Source organism: Aulonocara sp. 'chitande type north' Nkhata Bay, linkage group LG14, assembly GCF_057382095.1.
Source record: "Aulonocara sp. 'chitande type north' Nkhata Bay isolate Kocher_YH1m ecotype deep benthic linkage group LG14, A_spYH_male_GT1.1, whole genome shotgun sequence".
NCBI classification, from domain to species: Eukaryota; Metazoa; Chordata; class Actinopteri; order Cichliformes; family Cichlidae; genus Aulonocara; species Aulonocara sp. 'chitande type north' Nkhata Bay.
The window spans coordinates 8,211,167-8,225,759 of record NC_141357.1 but is presented as its reverse complement, the minus strand read 5'-3'; the positions used below and the strand labels follow the sequence as shown (position 1 = coordinate 8,225,759).

Here is a 14,593-nt window from a genome sequence, read left to right as displayed (position 1 = left end):
CTTCCGCCGCCCGAACAGGGACTTGAACCCTGGACCCTCAGATTAAAAGTCTGATGCTCTACCGACTGAGCTATCCGGGCTCTGGTCATGGTGGCTTCAACGTATTTAATTCTCCATCAAATCTGTAGTTCAACTTCTAAAAGCGAAGCTCCCTAAAAATGCAATAACACCTAGAGTAGTTTTGTAGTTACAAGGATTTATTATTTTCCTGCCTCCCATTTTTTTAACGCAACCATCTATGCAGTCATTTTGTTAGTGTTGTGATCACAGACTGTATATAAAATATGTTAAGTAACCACAATAACCTCAGCAATTGCTTTTTAATGCTGTGTTCCAGATACCTCAGAAGCAGTGTTGGGTGTAACGCGTTACTAAGTAACGCATTACTGTAATTAAATTACTTTTCCACTGAAAAAGTAGAGTAACTGATTACTGTTCATTTTTAGGTATTTTAATTACAGTTACTTACAATGTACTTGTGTTACATTTTAAAATAATTAAACTCACTGAATATCATTATTTAATTTCAATAATTTATCTTCTAAAGGTCAGTTGTCATGACTGAGGACACAACATGTTGATAATTTAGTGGCTTGTCAAATAAAAGGTAGCCATGATCCAAACCTTTTTGGATAAGTGAAATCACGTTACAATGACCTGTTTTGACACTTACTATGCCTATCAAGCATTTACTGCTGGGAAGCAGCTGTTACGTGACACTTCATTGTCAGTGTTGGTCAAGTTACTTGAAAAAAGTAATCAGTAACTAACGTTACTTTACTGATTACTTATTTTCAAAAGTAATTAATTACTTAGTTACTTAGTTACTTAGTTACTTTTTAAAAACACGATTTACAACCTGAAGAGGTGATAAAGTGATAGATCTTTCAGCCCAATTCTACTTTTTCTACATAATCCATCATACAAAATGTAATCAAATGGAAAAGTCTCTTTTTTTAACTTGTTTTATCAGTTTTAATCTTTTAACTTTATGCATCAAGCAAAACATTTAATTATATGCAACATTCTCTGACTTGAATAAATTAGTTTAACATTTAAACCTATTTTCTACACATTCCAGCACATAAAATAAAATATTTTTTGTGTTTTCACTCACTCTTTCAAACAGATGCAAGTAAAACACAGCAGAAAATAAATAAAGTCAAAGACTCAGCGGTCCTTTTGCTCTATTTTCACCTGTAAAGCAGGAGCAGGGTAGGCGGAGGGTTACCCTGGTGCAGGTGTGCTGCGGTCAGTTGAAGAATCCGCGCGAGTGTCTCTGTGAGTTTCCCATCACGTCGTAGCTACTCGGTGCTTGCTCGGAAGTTTAGGGGTTTTTTTCGCTGTAAAAAGAAGTTTTCTTCCCACGCACGATGGACGCTAATGTTTTTGTCACTTTTTATGGAATCAAACTCAAAGTAAGGTCAGTACTTCCACACTTTAAACGCTGCACGCTCATACTCTCTCCCGCACTCGATATATTATCCATTGTTGATCTGCACACAGCTGCTGTCACCAACGTCGCACTTGCTTACGTCACTGTCATGAGACATTCTCGCAAAAAAATCAGGGTTTTAGTAACGCAGTAACGCAGCGTTCCTACGGGAAAGTAACGGTAATCTAATTACTGATTTTGCAATAGTAATCCCTTACTTTACTCGTTACTTGAAAAAAGTAATCAGATTACAGTAACGCGTTACAAGTAACGCGTTACTGCCCATCTCTGTTCATTGTATCGAACAAGCAAAGAATTCTGAAAAATATAACTTGTCAAGCCGCATTCCAGTAATCATGTTTTTGGTTTAATCATTATGCTTGTAGCAGAGTGCCAGTATGTCATGTGTGTTACATGACAGGTTATTATTTTCACATACACAGATGCTCAGTGCTGCTACCAGTGGTGATTAAATTAAAAAAAACAAACAAACAAACAAAAAACAACAACAACAACAAAACCTACAGTATATCACTATATATATGTGTATATATATATATATATATATATATATATATATATATATATATATATATATATATATATACATGTTTGTTTAAGTTTAGAAACTGTTTCTTTAACATATATTCCTTATGTGACCCCTTAAAGTTAATGTAAGATGCCCCCAAACCCACAAGATAGGCCCCTTCTAGGTGTAGGTAGTTAGACAGGTTCCCATTCAGGAGGGTTTAGAGGCTGCTAAAGGTGGTTTGCGTCTTGCGGCTGTAATGCAGTGGCTATGTAATGCAACTACTAGACTGGATCCTGCAGTCTTTAAAAGAAAGGGCCTTCTGTTGCCACTGATGTATGACATGTTTGATATGATGAATGCAGACGCGGGGAAAATGTTGCTCCACTATGGGCTCATTGGATCTCAATCCAGTTTGGATCCATGTGCAACCCAAATATTTCATACAGAGTTTCTTTGTGCATTTACTATGGGCAACTGTGTGTGTGAGTGTAGGGGGGAAAGAAATAGATAAACTCTCGCCAGAGACTAAAATGAGGTTTTCCAATTTGGGCAGCAGAATAAAATCCATACGCCACTTAATTTCATAATTAGAGTTGAAGCTGAACTTAAGGTCAGATCATGTGCCCAAGTTTCTCGTGTAATCATGTTACTGTCTGACTGTTAAAAGGGAGGGAGGGTGGGAACAAAAGCAGTTAGTTTTCTTACATCTTCTGGACACAGAGGAGCCCTCTATCAGAACTGCACTACTCATATAGCATTTTTGTCATAACTCAGTTGTCATGTACATGACAATATATGACGTAAAACCACAGAAACCTTTGTAGGGCAATTTGCCCTGGCAGCCTTTATGAGATTTTTATTAGTATAAAATCTAAAACCAAATCTTATATGTTGTTAAAAGGGAAAAAACTAAAAAACTATGTGTAGAGCTGATGTTCACTGAGTATTAGCTGAAAAAAAGATTACATTCACTTCTTTTAATCTTATTATTTATCTGCTCTTTAATTTGCAGTTTACGGTACGATCTGATAAGTCAGTATAGCTACAGCCACACTAATGGTTTTGTGAGGCTGCGTCTTATGTCAACTCTCAAAATATATCAAATCAAATCAAATCACTTTTATTGTCACATCACATGTGCAGGCACACTGGCACAGCACATGCGAGTGAAATTCTTGTGTGCGAGCCCCACAAGCAACAGAGATGTGCAAACACAACAACACAAACGAGCAAAATACAAGAATGGCCAACCTGAAACTAATAAATATATGTACAATATATAATAGTGTATGCATTTCTGGATGTGTATACTAAATATTTTCCTACGTGTGTGTGTGTGTGTGTGTGTGTGTGTGTGTGTGTGTGTGTGTGTGTGTGTGTGTGTGTGTGTGTGTATATACACATTTTTACAAATTAAATAGTAAAAAAAATAAATAAATAAAAAAAAAAAATAAATAAATAAAATATATAAAATATACAGAGTTGAATATGTGCAAAACAAGTGGCATTTATATACAGTGTGGAGTGCATAATGTTGAAGTTCCAGTAGTGAAGCTGAGGTGTCTATGACGTGTTCAGCAGTCTGATGGCCTGATGGAAAAAGCTGTCTCTCAGTCTGCTGGTACGGGACCGGATGCTGCAGAACCTATATATATAATCAGAGGTGTGGACTCGAGTCACATGACTTGGACTCGAGTCAGACTCGAGTCATTAATTTTATGACTTTAGACTTGACTTGAAAAAATGTTCTAAGACTTGTGACTTGACTTGGACTTTTACACCAATGACCTGGGACTTGAATTGGACTTGAACCGGTTTACTTGAAAAGACTTGATATTTCACCCCAAATATAAAACTTAACATGCATATTATATAGAGATTGAAAATGTGATGTCATTCAGGGGTAAAACCGCAAAGGATTCTGGGAACTCGTGGCAAGAGGTACTAGCGCACGCAGGCTTTCAATTGAAATCAGTCACACAGCGATAAAAAGAAACACAAAAATGTCAAGAAGCCGTTGTATTATTAACTGCAATAGCCGGTCGCATGACAGCCACGGGAAGCCGACGGGTAAAGAGATCGGTTGTTATCGGATTACGACGTTGAAGAGAAATTGTTCGAGCCATGTTTCCGAAGTAACAAAGAGGCGACGGATGGCCTGGATTTCAGCCATTCAAAGATCAAATATAACGTCCCAGAACACTCCAGCTCACAGGTTAGTCTGCTCCAAGCATTTACACGAAGGTCAGTGTTTTTTAGTAGTTAATACGTCATTTTCATAACATAATTGGTGATATAGGTTACAAGCAAGAACAGAAATTGTCGCGCTATGCTCCTTTATTTATTGTGCATAAATAGTGAATTGTCCTGACACAATATTGTGTTTCGCTTCTGTTATTATGGTACATTGACAAAAACATATACTTTTATTCACAGGATAAAACAGGTTTTTGTATCACTAATTGCCCAGTGCGATTACAGCATACAGTATTATTGTCACTGCTACATTTCTGTGATGCTACCAGAAATTATTTCCACTACTGACTAATTACCGTTGAGCTCAAAGGTCCTATTAATAAACGGTTAACGAATGTGTATTTATGACGACGATTTGTGAGACTGGTAAACTTATGATAGGTACGATGGTCTTTCGTTCTACACGGTGCGTTTCAAGGTCCTGCACCCATCCGTCGGTAAACTGTACCTGGGCTTGTTGCAGTGACCTGAAGTTACTAAACTTCATGAGTGTATGCACTCACTCCAAGAACCGTATGATTATAAATATGCATATAAATATGCTACGATGAGATAGCTGACTTCATCTAACTAGCAAATGTTGTCCAGGCTACGTTGGTGATGCAGTTCTTTTTAATGTGTATGATATTTTTGTCATGCGATTTTAAAGCTGGTCCTACAACCGCATCCAAGAATAACATGCAGCTTAATCTCAGAACTGTCGGTGAAAATTATTCTTGGAGCTAGGTTTAATTGAGCTGCATTTTAAAGAGGTGCAATTTCACAATTTGTGTATATTTTCTAAGTTCACTATTTTGTCATGTGTTGAGAAAAACACAGATTTTAAAATTACATGGTCTAATATTTACATTTAGCATAACTGCAACATGCTTTTTTTCGGGGTTTTTTAAAGACTCGAAAGGACTTGAAATTCAAAGTTTAAGACTTGTGACTTGACTCGGACTTTTACACCAGTGACTTGAGACTCGACTCGGACTTGCCTGACATTACTTGAGACTTGACTTGAGACTTGAGGATAAAGACTTGAGACTTACTTGAGACTTGCAAAACAATGACTTGGTCCCACCTCTGTATATAATATATATATATAACACAGGAAGTGACAAGTGACTTATCGAAAGTTGAAGAACTCACAGTCTTAAGTGTGGAATGCTTTACACCTTCATTCACAGTGGTCACACTCGTGGCTATGTAACAGCTATGTTAGAGGAGGATACTTTGTCAGTAGAGACAGCGAGCTTAGTGCTAACTAGCGTGCTAACAGTGGCAAGTTTTTACAGTTGCTGGTGTTACATAAATTGGAATATAATTATGGTCTTTACTCAAGAAGAACTTAATGTTATGTAAATATATCATTTTCCTGATGTTCTCAAAGTGCGGCAGCTACCATGAATTTGTGATCGGACAAACATTTGTCATTTTATGCAATTTAGAAAAGGGATTTTTATTGTGACATGCATCAGGCAAACTTGCACGTGGTGATCAGCCATGCAAACCCATGCAATGAAGCTCCCAGTGCATAGCTTTTGTGCCGATATTAATGCCAGAGGTGCCTCAGCACTTCACTCTGTAACTTTATGTGGTCTGAAGCTTTGTGGCTGAGTTGCTGTGATTCCCAAACACTTCCATTCTGTAATGAATACCACTTAAAGCTGATCATGGAATATCTAGGAGAGAAGAAATTTCACAAACTGACTTGTCGCAATGCTAGCTTAAATCCAGTGAGCCCTTTACAATGACTCTTTCTTTAACAAAAAATTACAAACTCCATGAGCAAGTGTTTGATTTTGTGACACTGAAAACACTTGAATTCAACGATTATGCAGTGGGGTCCAATTTTTCTTCTCCATATTGTGTATTTTAGTTTTGGTGAAACTAGTGTTGATCTAACCTATGTTGATCTCCCTGAAGCCATCCGGCTATAGTAAGTTGCCCTGCCTCCAGCTCCCTCAATTTCATGATAACTCAGTCTAACCAATACTGTCTGCAACCTATTTAACTATCTACTGTACTGCTCTAATGATACACAGTAAGGTAATTAAACCATGATTCACTCCGCGTGGGTCCTTATTACTACCTTTATGTGATCTGTCCTGCTCCCACAGACTGCTTCTTTATTGGGACATCTTTGCAAGGTTGTGCATTTACTATGTCCATTACTATTTACAAAAGTAAATGCGATTTGCCTCTTAACACGATCTTTTGCATAGTAGGAAGACCTGTCTCCCAAAAGTCTGTCTCTACAGCAGTAAGTTTTGACTCTGCACAAACTCTTCAAACTAGACAGGCCAACCCTTCGCACAAGCCGAGTATAGATTTTTTTCTTTGCTGTCTGTTTGTGAGGAAATGTATTTTCGGTGTGTTTGTGTTGGCTGTCAGTGCAGAGGCAAACAGCGTTCGGTGGGTGTCTTCCTGCTGGTTTGTCTGGAAATAGTCAAATACAAAGTTAGTCTGACCTTTGAGAGCAAACTTTTTTTGTGCCTCTTGGTTAACCTCTGAGCACAAACACGATAACAAGAACAACAAAAACGTCTTGAAAAAAATGACAAATCGCGTACAGAGCGTGCAAAGCAATCCTGTGGCCAGTCGGTTATTTTATATGCAGACTGGGGATTAAACCTACTGCAATTATCAGGATTTACTCGGTTTCTTAATATTGCTCTTGTGTGTCCCCTTTTGTGATGGTAGCTGATTTTAGCCAACTTAAGCTAACTATTTCGATACATTGAATAATACTTTTCCTGTCCAATCACTATATGACGTTATTTAACTATATGGCATGTTGGCACATGATTGCTTTGGTTCAGCAAAAGTGTTGTTGTCTTTGTTTAAACAACCAGGGGCTCACTTTTAGGGTATATAGGATATCTTTAGCTCTTATATCTATCCAACTGCAGTAATTTAAAGGAAGAGAAAAGGTCACTGCCCCCCTGAGTTGACGCCAGAGGTTCCTGCACCCACTGTATTAGGGAGACAGTGACTGTGTAGCTTGGCGGAGGCCATATTAGGGTGCTCCCTTATAAAGAAAATTGATTTGGGGAAACCCTCTCTGAAGTAATCCCTGGCAAGGTCTGTGCACCATATAAGGAGACTAGTTTATATGCTGTATATAGGAAATACAGGTATTTGTGTATGACTGTGCAGTAATGTGCAGTTCTTTGGCCACCACAAGAGCAATAAATGATGTGTTTACTACAGAAAATATGTGTATTTTACTCTGAATACTGACTCTTTTTTTGCAGAAGAAGAAGAAAAGCAGACCTTTCACACCACTGCTGTGCTTAAAACACATCGGGAACGCACATGCTCAGTAAACACATGAATGATCAAACAACTGTTTGATCACCTGGGCAGCTCAACTTCTATAATTAAGACAAATGACATACGGACAGACATGCCTTTACCACTTATACAGTTTACCTGCAGTATTTCCAAGAACACAGTTCACAGGGATTATACGGCCTGAAATCGTGTGTTTTGTTTTGTGGAGATAAGATAGATGTTTTCTTTTGTACACGAGTGAAATTTATTAGGGTAATGCCAGTTAAAGTTTAACCATTTCCAGGGCACTGGGTTTATGTGTGGAGCACATGTGACACTCGCATAGTCACTCATTACAGAGATAACCACGCTGTACTCACGTGCTGCCTGGCATCTTTAAGCCCTGATTAAACTCCAGGATGGCTGGCATCTTTTTTTGTTGTTGTTGTTGTTGCTAATTTTATTGTTCCGATTATATCGATTGTAGGAATTCAACCTAGGAAGAGGCTACAATGGAGAAGCCATCCAAATACCCAAACTCCACTTAGCTCACTGCTGATTTATGGGTAGGTAGGTATGTGGTTGAAAAGTTGGCTTGAACAGGAAAGGAAGAAACCGAAACGGTGACTAACATGACAAAGTAGTCTGAAAGCAAAATGCAATCGAAAAAGCAGAAGAAAACCAACAGTTTTCATTGTTTTTAACAATGGGATCCTCTCTGCTACAAAGAAGTGTAGGGATCATGGTTTTCATAGGTCGGCCTCAAAGTTAGCATTGTCCTGGTTTGTTTGACAAAGGGCTAATTGGTTATTCTCTTATGCTTTAAGAAATAAAAAGTTACGACACATACATGCTTTATTCAACAAGATATTTTCCACAAACTTACTCCAAGTTTATGATTTCTGGAGAGTGAATACAGTCAAAGGAGATAAAACACTGAGTATAGTACAGTTATATAACATCAACACCACTAATTCCCTGAATTCAACATCATGACTTTGAATATCCCACGCAATTTCAAGTTTGATTTAAATGGTAAATGGCCTGTATTTGTATAGCGCTTTACTAGTCCCTATGGACTTTGCACTACATTCAGTCATCCACCCATTCACACACACATTCACACACTGGTGGTGGCAAGCTACATTGTAGCCACAGCTGCCCTGGAGCGCACTGACAGAGGCGAGGCTGCTGGACACTGGCGCCACCGGGCCCTCTGACCACCACCAGTAGGCAATGGGTGTCTTGCCCAAGGACACAATGACCAAGACGCATGTTACAAGTTATATACACAAGTTACAAGTTATAACACATTATACAAGTTTCATTGTATAACTGGGATATTTACTTGTGTGTTTTATGTGGTAAAACAAGATGTGAAAATGTCATTCATGTACCTGAAATCACATTCAAAACAACAAATGAGTTTGAGAAAAGGGTACAGGAAGTGCAAAATACTAACTTATTTGTCATGGTCCTGGGTTGTGTCACCCAGTGTTTTGAGTTTCATTGTATTTGGTTTTTCATTGTTTATGTTTTGGTCCATTTAATCATCGTTAGCTCCTAGATCCTCAGTTATAGTTCCTCCTTATTAGATCCTTTTGTGTCTTCACCCCTGGTGCTTTAGTCTCCTTTGTTGGTTCGTGTGTCTAACCTGTCCTGTTTCATGTCTGTGTGGTTCACGTTACCCAGTTCGTGTCATGTCTGCATCTTGTCATGTTCATATGTTAAGTTCTTGTGTTGGCATTACTAGTTAGGATTCAGTTGAGTTTTATTCTAGTTTCGTTTCCTATAACTTCTAATTTATAAGTCTCTCTTTGTGCTCAATGTTTCATCTCCACTTCCCTTTTCCCTCTGGTTGTTCTACAGTGTTCGCTCTCTTCGTCAGTCCACCATGTTAGTCTTAGTCTGTCATGTGTTTCATGTTGTCACGCTCGTGTCATGTCAGCATCTCGTTATGTTTCCTGTTTTATTTTGAAAGTCTTGTTTCTATGTTCATTGTGCTTAGTGTTATTTTTCCCTGTGCTGTCATGATATTCATTTGTGTTAGCTGTTTTCCCATGTGTTTCCACTTCTCCTGATCACCTCCTGTGTGTATTTAGTCTGTGTGTTTTCATTCTGTCTTTGTCGGGTCATCTGTGTTACCTTCCTCCATGTCTTGTCATAGTTGTCATAGTTGATTCATAGTTACCACAGTCCTCATAGTTTTCCCAGTTTAGGTTCTAGTTTAGTTTTCGCCACTGTCCTTGGTGCTTTGTTTTCGGTTTCTTGTAATTTTCCATAATAAAGGCTTGTTTTCCATTTGAAACTCAAGTCAAGCTCCACCTCCCTTTGTGTGACATTTTTTTGATACATGCTCAATCATCCAGGTAAGGAAATCCCAGAAATTCGGTTCAGTTGTCTGGGGCGATTTCAACATCAAATTACTGATAATATATTAATATTGTACTGTTTTTTTTTTTTAATTGACAGCCATGACAAATGATGTAGTCATGTTGACTTAAACATATTTAACTTTACTACTGAACATAAATTTATTATGTAAATTTAAAGTAACTATATGTTCAAGGCTTTAGCTAAGCATTAGCTAAAACATTAGCATTAGCATTCATGCTAATGCTGCCCAAATCAGCCGTTCAATTATCATAAAAGTATTCCAGGTGCAATTATGCTCGGCACTCTAACATCAATATGTTAACAAGTAAATAATTTTCAATGCTAACACATAGTTTCAGTGTTTATCGTGTTCACAGTCTTAAGTGTGTGTTTTAACCTGCTAACCTTTTCAAATTTGGTTCTACTAGTGGGACTAGATAAAAGTCCTACTTTTATCTAGTTTAATTGGGGGAAAAAGAAAACAAGAGAGACAGTGTTATATAATCTCCTCCATTCACATAGCAAGGAATGAAACCCGTGATTCACTGAAAATCAATCTGGGATGTCAGGAATTCACACACACTGCAGTCTCTCAGACTCAGTGTGTCTCTTGCCAACCCATATCTCATGATGTTCACACACACACACACACACACACACACACACACATCTGATCCCCAAGCCTGATTTGAATTCTTATAAAATCATATTAGCACAGCCTTAGCATTACTGTAAAAAAAGACACACTCAAACATAGTACACATTTGCTCAGTTAACTTCTTAAAGGTTTTCACGTGGCAACACAAATGCGCACACATGAGCACAGACATGATATTCCCAATCACCCGCATAATCCCTGTCATCCCCATCCCATGACTTCCATTGGTGCAGAGTAGAGTGGGAAGGAAACTGTTCAAGTTAAGTGGTTGCATGTTCAACAGCTCTGCTCATATGACTGCCGTACCTTCAGATATTACTGCAGAAGAAGCAGGAGGAAGTTACAGACAATGAGCCACTGAGGGCCTGAGAGCTTCCTCCAAGAATGCTGATCCAGTGGCTAACAGTCGTTTCAGCTTGTTCCATGAAAACGTTTTCAAAGGAAAGGGTTATTGAACAATGGTGTAACCGAATTTGGGGTTACTCATCTGTTGTATTAACAAACACACTGAAGTGAGGGCAAGGAAGTGCCTTCTTACATCTACATATTAGCTGTGCAAGGGTCACCTCAGTTTTTTCTCTCCTTGCAATTGTTTTGGTTGCTAGGAGGTTGCTCTGGCAGTTTCTATTTGACTTGTATACAAACTAAGAAGACTGTGAAAAATGCAACACAAATTGGAAAAGAAGATGGTTCTGCCTGGTGAATATTCGCCTCTTATGGTTTGTGTTTCTTCAAGTTTTATTACGACTCAGCTACTAGTTAGTGAGTGAGTGCTTGCATATAATTTGGCATCTTCCATGCAAACGATTGGCGATCAGGGTATCCAAAGCAATCACAAGGTGGTTTTTAGTGTGGCAACTCCTTTGTGACTGATTTCGCCTAGCAACTGTGAGCCCCTTGCCGGAACCAGAATAGCAGAATTTTAAATTGTGGTTTGGCTCTAGTTACAATAAATCCTCATTGAATAGGAGTGAATGGAGCTAAAAACCTGCTTCCAGACAAAAAACAATGCCACTGTATTTTAGTTTCAGAAAGATCAAGAAAGATATTGATTGCAAAATTGGCATTTTGGCTAACTTATGCTAATTGGTTGATTAAGGATTTATGACAAGACATGTCCCTTGATCAGTAAAAAATGACAACTACACTAAACATTAAGAGCAGAAGATTAAAACAATAACAGATCTGTAAGAAACATTGACCACAAGTGAATGCCATAAAGGGGATGTTGACACTGGAATGTCCCTAAAACTTCCACAAAGGTATTTTCCGGCAGCCAAACCACTGCAGATGATCTAAAAATAAAACTTTTGATGAAAAAACTTTTGAATGAAACTTATTGTTCTCTCAACCACGAGATAAAAGTGTGATTATTTTTGACTTTTAATTTAACTTAACTTTATTTAAAGATCTCTAGGATCCCTTTCATTCTTGACTATCTCATGATCACCGCCTAGTAAGACCAAGAGTGGGAGTTCTCCCTTGTCGAGAATGTATTTTTTTATACTCATTTTCTTATATTCTTTATCTTCTGTACAGATATTTGATGAATATAAATTCGATTGCGGCAAAATGTAACTTTTCACTCTTAAAACATATCGATGTATCCACTAAATCCACATCACATTCAGCGATGAACTGACTAGTGTGTTTGTCTTGGTAGACAAAGGCTGAAAACACTGAAATAAACAATGGAGCTGTGAGTTAAGCAGGTAAGCAGACTGAAAATGTGTCCTGAAATAAGATGTTGTTATCAGCAAAAGTCTCAGCGTCTTGCCTCGGCCGAGGCTGAATGCGAGTTAAGTCATTGCAGAATTCGTTAACCACATGAGCAGACAGTGGTGTGCTGCAGACAGGATGACACTGATTAGTGGCAGCCAGACGGCAGCGCTGCAGGACACTGGCAGCAGTAGTCTAGAAAGAAACGGACCATTAACTTTGAACCAATCGTGTCATTTTTCAAAACTTTTCAGTGGTGACATTTTCATTTAAATCATAAAGGAAGTGTTATGGCACTTTTAGAACGGCATCAAATATGTCTGACTTTGGCAAAATAAAACCAAAACAAAAGAAAACACACAATAAAAATAATGTTTAAATTTTGATATTTCTCAATAGAAGTCTGAAAATAACGCATAACAGTGGAATCTTTGTGCTTTCATTTAGTTTAAACTGTGGCTGCTGTTGTTTCCTACATAAGAAGAATTTAAAGTTTGAGTTAATGTCATTGGTGCTGGTGATTTTATAACGGCTGAAGTAACTTAAATTAATTTCTGAATGTCATTAACTATCTCTGCATGTTGACTTTTGGACCATTCATGCTTATTCTTAGCATGCTTCAGGCTTACCTTTACAAAGTAACCCCTCATATTATAGCCTATGATTAAGGCTGTAATTCCCCTGTAATTAAAAGGAATTTCAATGACCTCAAAGCACATTGTGTGCTGTCAGTCTTGTGTGCTGAACAATAACATTCAACATTTAGTTAAATTATTTATGTTATTTACACTTAATCAGATTATTGTGAGTGTCTTATGTATTATGTTGCTCTCTTTTATTTGATATTACATATTAATTATATTTAACTACAGATACTTAATTGTATGCAAGCTAGAGTAAGGGGGTAACAAATCTGGTTTCTACAGGAAACAAATAAATATGCTGTTAGTAAATTAAGTACTCCATAAGTAATTTTAAGTACTGCATAATTTCTAGGTAATTTTGCACAAAACAAACAATATTTCTCCATTTTACATTATAAGTACACTGTACTTTTCAGCGTGGAGGCTGTATTATGAAGCTTAATTTTGCCTAACTTGCAAGTATGTTTAAGGAAAGGAGTGTCTCTTTTCCTGTGAAATACTTAAAACTACTTTTGAAAGTTACATTTGAACAGTGATTGTGAAAGACAAAGAAATTAAGTTGGACTTGTCTCTATCATTAGAAGGTCACACAGGACTGCAAATTTTAATGATATTTATTTTTTCTTGTGAGCTGTGGGAGGAAACTAGAGTAAACAGAAAGAACCCACGCAGACACAGTGGGAACTATTGATATTCTAGGGCAGGGCTGTCAAACTCATTTAAATACCGGACCACATACATCCCACTTTGATCTTAAAGGACCAGTGAAGCGCTCCCTTCTGTCATTGTAAAGAAGATGAACTGTGCATTTAATGCCAGAGATATCTTTATATTAGAAAGGAAAGAGCAATTTCAACAGCATGTCTGGATTTCCATGTGATAAAGAAATAGTGCTCTAAGCATGACTTTTTGGCCTTAAATTGTAAAAAAAAAAAAAAAGTTCCTCTCTGTGAAAAAACATTTCTATAAATAATTTCTGTAAAATTACAGAAAGATTTTATAGGAGTTCTTCTATAAATCTTTCTGTAATTTTAAATAACTTGAACATTATTGTGATTTATCTACTACTTAATTACTTTGGTGAAGTATATTTACGATAGAGGTCTTTATCTGTTGGGAAACCTGTAAAACCTATTAATATACATGTATATTAATAGGTTTTACATTTAACTGCAGTTAAATGTAAAAACTATTAATATACATGTATTTTTTTTTCTTTTTTCTTTTTTTGTGTCCCGTTTGGATCTTTAGCCATCAGAATTGTTGTCTTAAGGCCAAGAAAGATGCCAAGCGGATTTATTTTACCAAGTGGATCATCATGGCCTTGCCATATTGGTCCATTTGATTGACCTTTATTATAATTATGAATTTATTTTATTTTCAGTTCCTACAAACGGGACAGACATGACTGGGGGATAGGACAGGGAGAAAGAATGAAAGAAAGAGTCCAGTAGATGGAGCCGTCGCGCTACGCTTTTGACTGACTTTACACATTTGTTAAGTTAGAGAAAGAGTGCTAAATTAAAGCCGGAAACCCAAAAGAGAACTATTTTTGTTTTGTCGTACTTCACTCTTTCATAATTTATATTCACGGTAGTTATTATCCTGCTTAAATTCGCGAATTAGAAAAAAACTGCATATCTAAAAATAAGGCACACAATTGATGCCCTCGTTCATGTGCGAAATGTGGCAGGATATTTGCCATGGTCATT

At 37.3% G+C, this 14,593-nt stretch overlaps 1 non-coding gene across 1 annotated transcript; it reads right to left on the bottom strand.

The window, feature by feature from the left end:
• Positions 1–7: 7 nt before the first annotated feature.
• trnak-uuu (transfer RNA lysine (anticodon UUU)) lies at positions 8–80 on the bottom strand. Its single transcript has one exon. It is a non-coding gene; the product is annotated as a tRNA-Lys (tRNA).
• Between the last annotated feature and the right edge of the window lie 14,513 nt (positions 81–14,593).